Genomic DNA, 12,183 nt, shown 5'->3' on the forward strand with positions numbered 1-12,183 from the left:
TAATAAAATACTTAAAATAAGACAAATACAAGGATATAATTATTTTAGTAAATTTGACTGTAAATCAGGATTTTACCATGTAATATTAGAAGAAGAATCTAAACATTTAACAGCATTCACAGTACCGCAAGGATTCTATGAATGGAATGTATTACCATTTGGATATAAAAAAGCACCACGTAGATATCAGCATTTTATGGACAACTATTTTAACCAATAGAAAACTGTATCATATATATAGATGATATATTATTATACTCCAAAACACAAGATGAACATATAAGATTATTAGAAAAATTTATACATATAATTAAACATTTATCTATAAGTTTAAGTAAAAGTAAAGCAGAAATTATGAAACCACAGATAGAATTTCTAGGAATACAAATAGATAAAAATGGAATAAAAATGCAAACTCATATAGTACAAAAAATAATTACTATTGATGAAAATATAGATACAAAAAAGAAATTACAATCATTTTTAGGATTAATTAATCAAGTAAGAGAATATATACCAAAATTAGCAGAACATTTAAAACCACTATATAAAAAATTCAGAAAAGATATTGAATATCATTTTGACAATAAAGATAAAGAACACATAAAAAATATTAAAAAATTATGCAAAAAACTACCAAAATTATATTTTCCTTATGAAAATAAAGAGTTTATTTATATTGTTGAAACAAACTCGAGTGATCATAGTTGTGAAGGAGTTTTAAAATACATATATAACAAAGAAAAAATAGAACATCATTGTAGATATTATTCAGGATCTTACACAGAAGCACAAATAAAATGGGAAATAAATAGAAAAGAATTATTTTCATTATATAAATGTTTATTAGCATTTGAACCATATATAGTTTAAAATAAATTTATTGTAAGAATAGATAACACACAAGTAAAATGCTGGATAACAAAAAAGTTAGATGATTCAGTTACAACAAAGGAAATAAGGAGATTGGTATTGAATATATTAAATTTTACATTTACAATTGAAATTATAAAAACTGATGAAAATCTCGTAGCAGATTACCTATCAAGAAAAAGGAACACAAACTGAACAAGATACAACAGAAGAAATACTCAAAGCTATTACTACACTTTCTACGAAAGTAGATAGTATTAGTAAAGAGTTACAAAATTTGAAAACTAAAAGTCAGCAGCATGACTATAAATATGCGGAGCTATGTCGATCGGAAGACACAAAAATTCCAGAGCTACAAGGAGACGATGGGAGACTCCTTAAAACCCATAACAATGTTTGTTCAAATGCAGCTACAGCCAGCACATCTACAGCAGGACAATCTACAAGAAAGGAGGAGAATAAGATAAAATATACAAATACAAATTTAAATAAACTATTCTCAAAATCATACACTCCTTAAAATACCCAAAAGATATATCTTTTACCCCACAAACAAATACTTACAAAGCCAGCCTAGAATCCTACAAGAAAACATACAACTACATTTCCAAGACATATATCTAAAATATATACAAAGTACAAACATTTCTAAACCTAAACCCTAGAGCCAAAGAAACAAAAAACCCAACTGAAGACTATATAACCCAATATTCACAAGGATACAATAAGCTAATTGCACAACCATGAACCAACCCAAATCTAGTAGCAACCTGCTACAACTAGGGATTATTAAGCACAGTATATACAGTAACAGGAGATGAGATATCCAAGATACCAGAACTATATAAAGCATTTTTACAATATAAGAGAGTAACCAAAGGTACTCTTTTCTATGCAGCTACGGCAGAGATATTATATGACGAAGTCAAACCTACAATCCAAGTTATAAAGATTGGATTAATAAGGGAAATGATAATTCCTGAAAAGAGATATCCAGGAAGAGATACAAAAAGTAGATATTCCAGAATTCTATGCAATCAAAAGGACTATGAGAATAGCTACCATATTAAACGAGATAACAAATAATTATTTAAACGAAAATGCAATATGAACATATTACAACAGAGATCAAACAATTATTTATTCAAACTGCAGAGATATACGAGAAGCAGATATGGAAGATCTAAGACAATGGATATTGAGCTTGCTAAAGCCAGAACAAATACCTATGACAAGAGCTATACGAAAGAATTGTATTTCAGCCAATTTGATGACAAGATATTGCAAATTAATAGGGCAAAAATATCCTGACCATATATGATCAAAATGTGAAGGAGAAGACAACTATGTGCCAGACGTCCAACTAGAATAAAAGATGTGAAGAACAAGATATTGGGAAAAAGAAGAAAAGAGACATAAAGATATATGTACAAATTAGGTCATAGTCATTGTCGGCCATTTGGCCAAAGTTTATTTTGTTTTCTTGTAAAAAGTAGTAAAGTCAATTGTGTCAGTATGTCTTTATCATAAATAGTAAGAGTGAAGTAACTGTGTCAATAGTAAGAGTCAAGTTACTATGTAAATAGAAAAGGCCAATTATCTTTTAATAATGATGAAAGGTCATTATGTATGTCTATATAAGGGGCATTTGCCTTCATAAATAAAATACATGTAACGACCTGTTTAGTCGTTTTGAGCAGCAGACTTCGATTCTTGAAAAACTGGCAAAGACAACCGGCCCCACGACGGACCGTCGAAGGGTCTCGTTTCAAAACACTTAGAAAATCTGAAAAATTGGCACTGAAATCAGCTCTCTGAACTTCGTAACGGAATGGCAAGACAGACCGTCACAGGTGTGACGGACCGTCACAGACCCTTCAGAAAAAAAGAGTCTCTGATGTCTGTGACGGAGCAGCAGGACGGACCGTCGCAGGTGCGACGAGCCCTCACAGACTGCGTAATCCCAGTCTGGGTCAGATTCCTTTACACGTTCTAAGGGACGTTTTGGACTATTCCTACTTTAATTATAAAGTTAGAGGGTTAAGTTTAATAAGTCCAATTACTTGGGGGTTAAAAAAAGGTTACCTTAAGTTTATTAGTGGGTTATTATTGCCATCTTTTATTTTTAATTATATACGAATTAGGGTAAAAGAAAGAGGGTTTGAATAAAGAAAATAGAAAGAACAAACAGAATGAAAGAGAAACGATAGAGAGAGGATCGAACGAGAGGAAAAACACAAAGCTTGGGAAATTGCTTGCTTGATCACGAATCTTCGATGGAGGTAGGTTATGGTTTTTATGCTACAGGTAGTAAACATTTAATAGCGAAGATATGTATTGGTAGTGTTGTAAACCCTGCTATATGCTTAATTGTATGCTTGCATGAATGTGATTATATGATTATGATGAAATAAGCATGATGAAGCTATTGAATCCCAAATCTTGATAAAAAAAACCTAATCTCTTGTTAATGATGATGCCTTGGTATAAAAGAAGGCTTGATAAACTAAAATAATGAGATTGATGATGCCTTGGCATAAAAGAAGGCTTGATGAACTAAAGTAATGAGATTGATTATGCCTGGGTATAAGAGAAGGCTTGATGAATTAATAGAATGAGATTAGGGGATCGGGTGTCATGAACCGACACGTAGAATTAAGGGATCGGGTGTCACAAACTGACACGTAGATTTAGGGTATCGGGTGTGATGAACCGACACATAGAATTAGGGGATCGGGTGTCACGAACCGACACGTAGATTTAGGGGATCGGGTTTCACTAACCGACACGTAGAATTAGGGGATCAGGTGTCACGAACTGACATGTAGATTTAGTGGATCGGGTGTCACTAACCGATACGTAGAATTAGGGGATCGGGTGTCACGAACCGACACGTAGAATTAGGGGATCGGAGTGTCACGTACCGACACAAGAGGAATAAAGATAATGGATCTTCTTCCTCATGTCGTGATGCCTTGAAGTTCCGACATGGACTAGTTTTTATTTGTTGTAGCTTCTTAGAATACTCTTAGTTTAGTAATTTGAGCATAGATGTTCTTGTGGTGATGACTTCCAGATTTTGGGGATAATAATAATAGTTGTTGAGTTTTTAGAAGTGAATGAATTGGTTTTTACTAATGAGTTTAAGTCTTCCGCATTATTTTCTGTTGATATTATATTGAAATGTTAAGGTTTAGATTGGTTGGTTCGCTCAGATAGGAGGGTAAGTGTGGGTGCAAGTCGCGATCCGATTTGGGTCGTGACAAACTTGGTATCAGAGCATTAGGTTCGTTGGTCTCATCACACAAGAGCGAGTCTAGTAGAGTCTTAAGGAATGGTAGGGGGACGCCTTTACTTTTCTTTGAGAGGCTATAAGACTTTAGTAAAATTCCATTCCTTCTTTCTTTCTTTCGTGCTATTACATGGGTCCAATTGGTATCTAGGTGATACAAATTGGTATCTGACCATCTTCACTCTATTTTACAGATGGTTAGAACTAGAGCAACGAATGCGCCAACATAAACATCGGCAAGACAAAAAGCGTCTGAGCCAGCCACTAGGGCTGTAGCTCGAGGAAGAGTAACGGCAAGAGGTCGTGGTAGAGGTCGTGGGAGGACGTCTTCTAGAGGAAGAGGACGACCACCTAGCCCATTTGATACTAGGGCAGTGACTCCTCCACCGATTGAAGAAGTAGTAAGAGAGGGTGAGGAAGGGGAAACTGAACAAGTACAGAATGAGAGATTGCCTCCCCAACCTACCCCAGACATGATCAATCAGGTTGTTGCTTATCTTAGTGGGTTATCTGATCAAGGTCAAACACCTCCAGTGTTTTCTGCACCAGCACCTCAGGGTCCGGAGGTACAACATGCGGCTACTATGGCTCTTCGTATGGATGCCTCATTGGACATACGCACGTTTCCACGTCTGACTTCTGGGCCTATAATGACAATTGATCAGCATGAACTTTTTAGTAAGTTCTTTAAATTGAAACCTTCAGTCTTCAAGGGTGCAGAATTTGAGGATTCTTATGATTTTCTGGTTGACTGTCATGAGCTACTACAGAAGATGGGTATAGTAGAACGGTTTGGTGTTTAGTTCGTGAGTTATCAGTTTCAAGGGAACGCCAAAATGTGGTGGCGGTCACATGTTGAGTGTCAACCAACAGAGGCACCACCTATGACTTGGGCCTCATTCTCTAACTTGTATATGGAGAAGTATATCCCCCGGACTTTGAGGGATAGAAAAAGGGATGAGTTCTTGAGCCTAGATCAAGGTAGGATGTCGGTCAATGCATATTAGGCTAAGTTTCGTGCACTATCCAGATATGCCACCCAAATTTGTTTCAATCCACAAGAGCGGATTCATCGTTTTGTGAAAGGGTTGAGGTCAGAGTTGCGGATTTCAGCCTTACAGGTAGCGGCTACGGCAAAATCCTTCCAAGAAGTGGTAGATTTCGTGGTAGAGGTGGAAGGAGTGAAGCCAGATGAATTCACCATTGCATCGACATCGAAGAGGTTTCGAAAGGGAGGTGAGTTTAATGGTTCTTACTGTAGAGGAAAGGGTTCTGGAGGTTACTCAGTTCGACCCATTCAGTCTTCACTACAGACTGTAGTTGGGGGTCCACCTCAGACCGGTCAACACTTCTCTGAGAGACCTATGCTTGATTCTATAGAGTGTTATAGATGTGGGGAGACTGGACATATTAGTTGGAATTGTCCAAAATAGAGTTATAGACCCCCAATAGCTAGAGGTAGAGGTGGTCATGGTAGAGGCCATTATTCTGGAGGACGTGGTGGTCGAGGTAATGGTGGTGACCAAAACGGCCAGGGTGATGGGAAAACTGGAGCCACTACATCACAACATGGTAGGGGCAATGGACAAATCGACGAAAGGGCCCATTATTATGCTTTCCCTGGGAGATCGGAGGCGGAGACATCTGATGTTGTCATCACAGGTAATCTTCTGGTTTGTGATTGCATGGCTTCTGTATTGTTTGATCCTGGATCCACATTTTCTTATGTATCTTCCTCATTTGCTAATGGTCTAAATTTATATTGTGAATTACTTGATATGCCTCTTCGTGTTTCTACTCCGGTGGGTGAGTCTGTGGTAGTTAAAAAGGTATATAGGTCTTGTTTGGTGAACTTTTTGGGGAGCAACACTTATGTAGATTTGGTTATCTTAGAAATGGTTGATTTTGATGTAATTATTTGTATGATTTGGCTTTCTCCGCAATTTTCGATATTGGATTGTAATGCTAAAACGGTGACGTTAGCCAAGCCTGGGACAGACCCGTTAGTGCGGGAGGGTGACTACACTTCCAATCCGGTGCGTATCATCTCCTTTCTTCGTGCTAAGAAAATGGTTAGTAAAGGGTGTTTAGCTTTCTTGGCACATCTCTAGGATGACACTACCCAAGTACCTTCAATTGAGTCGGTTTCGGCGGTCCGTGAGTTTCTGGATGTGTTCCCTGCAGATCTTCCTGGTATGCCACCAGATAGGGATATTGACTTCTGTATTAATCTTGAACTGGGTACTCGCCCCATTTCTATACCCCCTTATAGAATGGCTCCCGCCTTTATGTCTTTCTCTACCGGGCCCCATTCGGGGACCTAAGCCTTACTTCCCGTCCAACTAGCATGGTGTCATATCACTCTTGAAAGAACACGAGAAAGCCCAACTTCAAGAGTTGTTGAGAAAAGGCTTCATTAGACCAAGTGCATCTCCTTGGGGTGCATCCCATTCATCAACGGATGTGCCAAAGACTGCTTTTAGAACTAGGTATGGGCATTACGAATTTGTAGTGATGTCTTTTGGTCTTACGAATGCCCTTGCTGTGTTCATAAGTTTGATGAATGGGATTTTTAAGCAATATTTGGATCTCTTTGTGATCGTATTTATTGATGATATACTGATATACTCTAAAAGTAAGGAGGAACATGAGGAGCATTTGAGAATGGTATTGGAAATGTTGAGGGAGAAAAAGCTTTATGCCAAGTTCTCTAAGTGTGAGTTTTGGCTAGATGCAGTGTCATTCTTGGGGCACGTGGTTTCTAAGGATGGAGTGATGGTGGATCCTTCTAAGATTGAGACGGTGAAGAATTGGGTAAGACCTACTAATGTGTCAGAAATAAGGAGCTTTGTTGGGTTAGCTAGCTACTACCGCCGATTTGTCAAGGGATTCTCTTCTATTGCTTCCCAACTGACAAACTTGACTAAGCAAAATGTTCCATTTGTATGGTCGGATGAGTGTGAGGCAAGCTTTTAGAAGCTCAAGACTCTGTGGACTACTGCACCAATTCTCACCATGCCAGTGGAAGGTAAGAATTTCATTGTCTATTGTGATGCATCCTATTCGGGTTTGGGTGCAGTGCTAATGCAAGAGAAGAATGTGATTGCTTATGCTTCAAGACAATTAAAAGTGCATGAACGTAACTATCCAACTCATGATTTGGAATTGGCTGCGGTAGTGTTTGCATTAAATCAATGGAGACACTATTTATATGGGGTTAAGTGTGAGGTATATACGGATAATCGTAGCCTACAGTATGTGTTTACTCAGAAAGATTTGAACTTGAGACAGAGGAGTTGGATGGAACTACTGAAGGACTACGACATCACTATTTTGTATCATCCGGGGAAGGCAAATGTTGTAGCGGATGCTTTAAGTAGAAAGGCGGGAAGCATGGGAAGTCTAGATCGCTTGCAAGCTTGTAGACGCCCATTGGCTAGACAAGTTTAGATTCTGGCTAACGACCTTATGAGATTAGAAGTAAATGAGAAGGGAGGATTTTTAGCTTGTGCGGAGGCAAGATCATCCTTCCTTGACAAGATTAAGGGAAAACAGCTTAATGATGAAAAATTGATCCGGATCCGAGATAAAGTATTGCGAGGAGAGGCTAAGGAAGCACAAATCCATGAGGAAGGTGTTTTGAGGATCAAGGGAAGGGTATGTGTACCCCGCGTCGATGATTTGATCAACACTATTCTGACAGAGGCTCATAGTTCAAGGTATTCTATACATCCTGGTGCAACCAAGATGTACCGTGACCTAAAGCAACACTTCTGGTGGAGTAGAATGAAGCATGATATTTTTGACTTTATTGCCAAATGTCCAAACTGTCAACAAGTAAAGTATGAACACCAGAGGCCCGGAGGAACACATCAGAGAATGCCCATTCCTGAATGGAAGTGGGAAAGGATTGCAATGGATTTCGTGGTTGGTCTTCCAAAGACAACGGGTAAGTATGACTCTATTTGGGTGATTGTTTATAGGTTAACTAAGTCTGCTCATTTCATTCCGGTCAAGGTGACTTACAATGCAGAGAAGTTAGCCAAAATCTATGTCTTAGAAATTGTTCGGTAGCATGGGGTTCCACTCTCCATCATATAAGATAGAGGTACACAGTTTACTTCTACGTTTTGGAAAACATTGCATGCGGAATTAGGTACTAGGTTGGACCTTAGTACTGCGTTCCATCCTCAGACTGATGGTCAGTAAAAGTGAATGATTCAAGTGTTGGAGGATATGCTTCGTGCATGTGTGATAGAATTTTGTGGTCAGTGGGATAGCTTCTTACCCTTAGATGAGTTCTCCTACAACAATAGCTATCACTCAAGCATTGATATGGCCCCATTTGAGGCACTATATGGGAGAAGATGTAGGTCTCCCATTGGTTGGTTTGATGCATTTGAGGTTAGACCTTAGGGTACGGACCTTTTGAGGGATTCTTTAGAGTTCATGGAGGGTGAACAAGTCTTGTTGAATGTTTCGCCCATGAAAGGGGTGATCCGGTTTAATAAAAGAGGTAAACTAAGCCCAAGGTATATTGGTCCCTTTGAATTGCTTAAGCGAGTAGGGGAGGTGGCTTACGAATTAGCCTTGCCTCCAGGGCTGTCCGTAGTACATCCGGTATTTCATGTGTCTATGTTGAAAAGATACCATGGGGATGGAAACTACATTATCCGTTGGGATTCAGTTTTGCTTGATGAGAATTTGTCTTATGAGGAAGAGCCTGTTTCTATTTTAGATAGAGAAGTTCGCAAGTTGAGGTCAGGGAGATTGCGTCCATCAAAGTTCAATGGAAGAATCGACCAGTTGAACAAGCCACTTGGGAGAAAGAGGCTGATATGCAAGAAAGATATCCACACCTGTTTACAGATTCAGGTACTTCTTTTCTCCCTTGTTTTTCTCCTTATGATCGTTCGAGGACAAACGATGGGTAAATTGTTATCTATTGTAACGACCTGTTTAGTCGTTTTGAGCAGCAGACTTCGATTCTGGAAAAACTGGCAAAGACAACGGGCCCCACGACGAACCACCGTGGGCACGGCGGACCGTCGCAGGGTCACGTTTCAAAACACTAAGAAATCTGAAAAATGGACACTGAAATCGACTCTCTAAACTTCGTAACGGAATGACAGGACAGACCGTCACAGGTGTGACGGACCATCACAGACCCTTCAGAGAAATTGAGTCTCTGAAGTTTGTGACGGTGCAGCAGGACGGACCGTCGCAGGTGCGACGGGCCATCACAGACTGCGTAATCCCAGTCTGGGTCGGATTTCTTTACACGTTCTAAGGGACGTTTTGGACTATTCCTACTTTAATTATAAAGTTAGAGGGTTAAGTTTAATAAGTCCAATTACTTGAGGGTTAAAAGAGGTAACCATAAGTTAATTAGGGGATCGGGTGTCACGAACCGATATGTAGAATTAGGGGATCGGGTGTCACGAACTGACACGTAGATTTAGGGGATCGGGTGTCACGAACCGACATATAGAATTAGGGGATCGGGTATCACAAACTGACACGTAGATTTAGGGGATCGGGTGTCACGAACCGACACGTAGAATTAGGGGATCGGGTGTCACGAACCGACACGTAGAATTAGGGGATCGGGTGTCACGAACCGACTTGTAGATTTAGGGGATCGGGTGTCACGAACTGACACGTAGAATTATGGGATCGGGCATCACGAACCGACACGTAAAATTAGGGGATCAGAGTGTCACGTACCGAAACAAGAGGAATAAAGATAATGGATCTTGAAAGATGTTAATATACTCAATCTTATGAATCTAATTCCCAAATGAGTATGGTATTGAGGCTTGAGTCCTCATGTGTGAACTTGACGGTAATTGTTAATGAGATAGTGCTTGTTGTTGCTACATGTTGAGTATCATAGTAGATTTTATGATATTACTTGGTATATACTATTTTCTATTTTGAGTTGGCCGATGATATCTACTCAGTACCCGTGTTATGTACTGACCCCTACTTTTATTGTTTTCTACTTGTTATTTGTGGAGTTCAGCAAACGTACCGTCGTCTTCAACTCAACTGCAATTCTAGCCAGTCTTCGTCACATCGGATCTTCAGGGTGAGCTAATGTTTGTAGCTTGGACTGGATCTTTTTCCTCATGTCTTGATGCCTTGAAGTTCCGGTATGGAGTAGTTTTTATTTGTTTTAGCTTCTTAGAATACTCTTAGTTTAGTAATTTGATCATAGATGTTCTTGTGTTGATGACTTCCAGATTTTGGGGATAATAATAATAGTTGTTGAGTTTTTAGAAGTTAATGAATTGGTTTTTACTAATGAGTTTAAGTCTTCCGCATTATTTTCTGTTGATATTATATTGAAATGTTATGGTTTAGACTGGTTGGTTCGCTCAAATAGGAGGGTAAGTGTGGGTGTCTGTCGCGATCTGATTTGGGTCGTGACAATACACCTCTTCCAAAATCTCTTCCACTACTCTCTCCTCTCTCTTTACGCTTCCACCCCAAAATTGGTATCAGATCTAGCTAACTAATTAAGCTAATAACTATGGAGAAATCTGGAGCTACAAATTTACAAAATCAGGTATACACTCTTAAATTTATGAGTAGATAAATAAATTTATTCCTGAAAATCTCTTGTTGATTATAATTGTTTATCATGACTTAATAATGCTCTAATAAGCATCTTTAGAAGGTTTGCTACAGAAATATTCTTCGAATAAGTATGCCCAGACTATGCCATCCTAAGGTTGAAACCGGTAGGCAAGAAGGCCGTATAGGGGAGTAAACAAAGTTGAGGCGCTGTTAGGGTAACTAACCAAAGAAGAAAGCTGTAGTACTGACTAGACAAGATGATTATTAAATCATTATTGTTTCATAATAAATAAGTATAATACATTAAGAGGTTGGAAGGAATAAAAATTTTAGCAAAAATGAATAAAATGAGCACATATTTGATAGTAATGATGATAATTATAAGATATTACTACTCTATATATTAAAAGATCTCAGTACTGATATAAAAAGAGAAATTTATGATAAATTTGTAACATATGAGATAATAGAAATAACAACCCAAGGTTGGACTGCATTAACTATACAAAGTATACAGGATGAACATTATTATGACATGTATGATTTATATGATGATTTAGATATTGGTATGAGAGCTAGCTAGCTAACTAACTAAGCTAATAACAATGGAGAAATCTAGAGCTACAAATTTACAAAATCAGGTATACACTCTTAAATTTATGAGTAGCTAAATAAATTTATTCCTGAAAATCTCTTGTTGATTTGTCACGACCCAAATCCGGGCCGCGACTGGCACCCACACTTACCCTCCTATGTGAGCGAACCAACCAATCTAAACCCTAACATTTCAATGTAACATCAACAGAAAATAATGCGGAAGACATAAACTCATTAATAAAAACCAATTCAATAACTATCAATATTCAACATCTATTATTCCCAAAACCTTGAAGTCATCATCAAAAGAACATCTACTTTAAACTACTAATTCTAAGAGTTTCTAAAAGCTAAAAATATATAAGAAGCTAGTCCATGCCGGAGGTTCAAGGCATCAAGACATAAAGGAGAAGATCCAGTCCAAGCTAGAAGCGTTAGCTCACCCTGAAGATCCGGTGTGACGAAGACTGGCTTGAGTTATTGTGGAGTCGAAGATGACGGCACGTTTGCTGCACTCCACAAATAACAAGAAGAAAAACATAAAAGTAGGGGTCAGTACAAACCACGGGTACTGAGTAAATATCATCGGCCAACTCAGAATAGGGAACAATATGTATTAAGCAATATCATAAAATCAACTAATATCCTTAGCATGCAGCATTTATAGTTACCATAACCCTTGGTTACAACACAAAGCACATCAATGAGGACTCACACCTCCTCATCATACTCATTTGGGAATTTAGTTCATTAGATTGGATATATTATCATATTTCAAGATTCATTATCTTTATTCCCCTCGTGTCGGTACGTGACACTCCGCTCCTCAATATACTATC

The sequence above is a fragment of the Solanum lycopersicum genome, chromosome 6, assembly GCF_036512215.1.
Source record: "Solanum lycopersicum chromosome 6, SLM_r2.1".
Lineage (NCBI taxonomy): Eukaryota > Viridiplantae > Streptophyta > Magnoliopsida > Solanales > Solanaceae > Solanum > Solanum lycopersicum.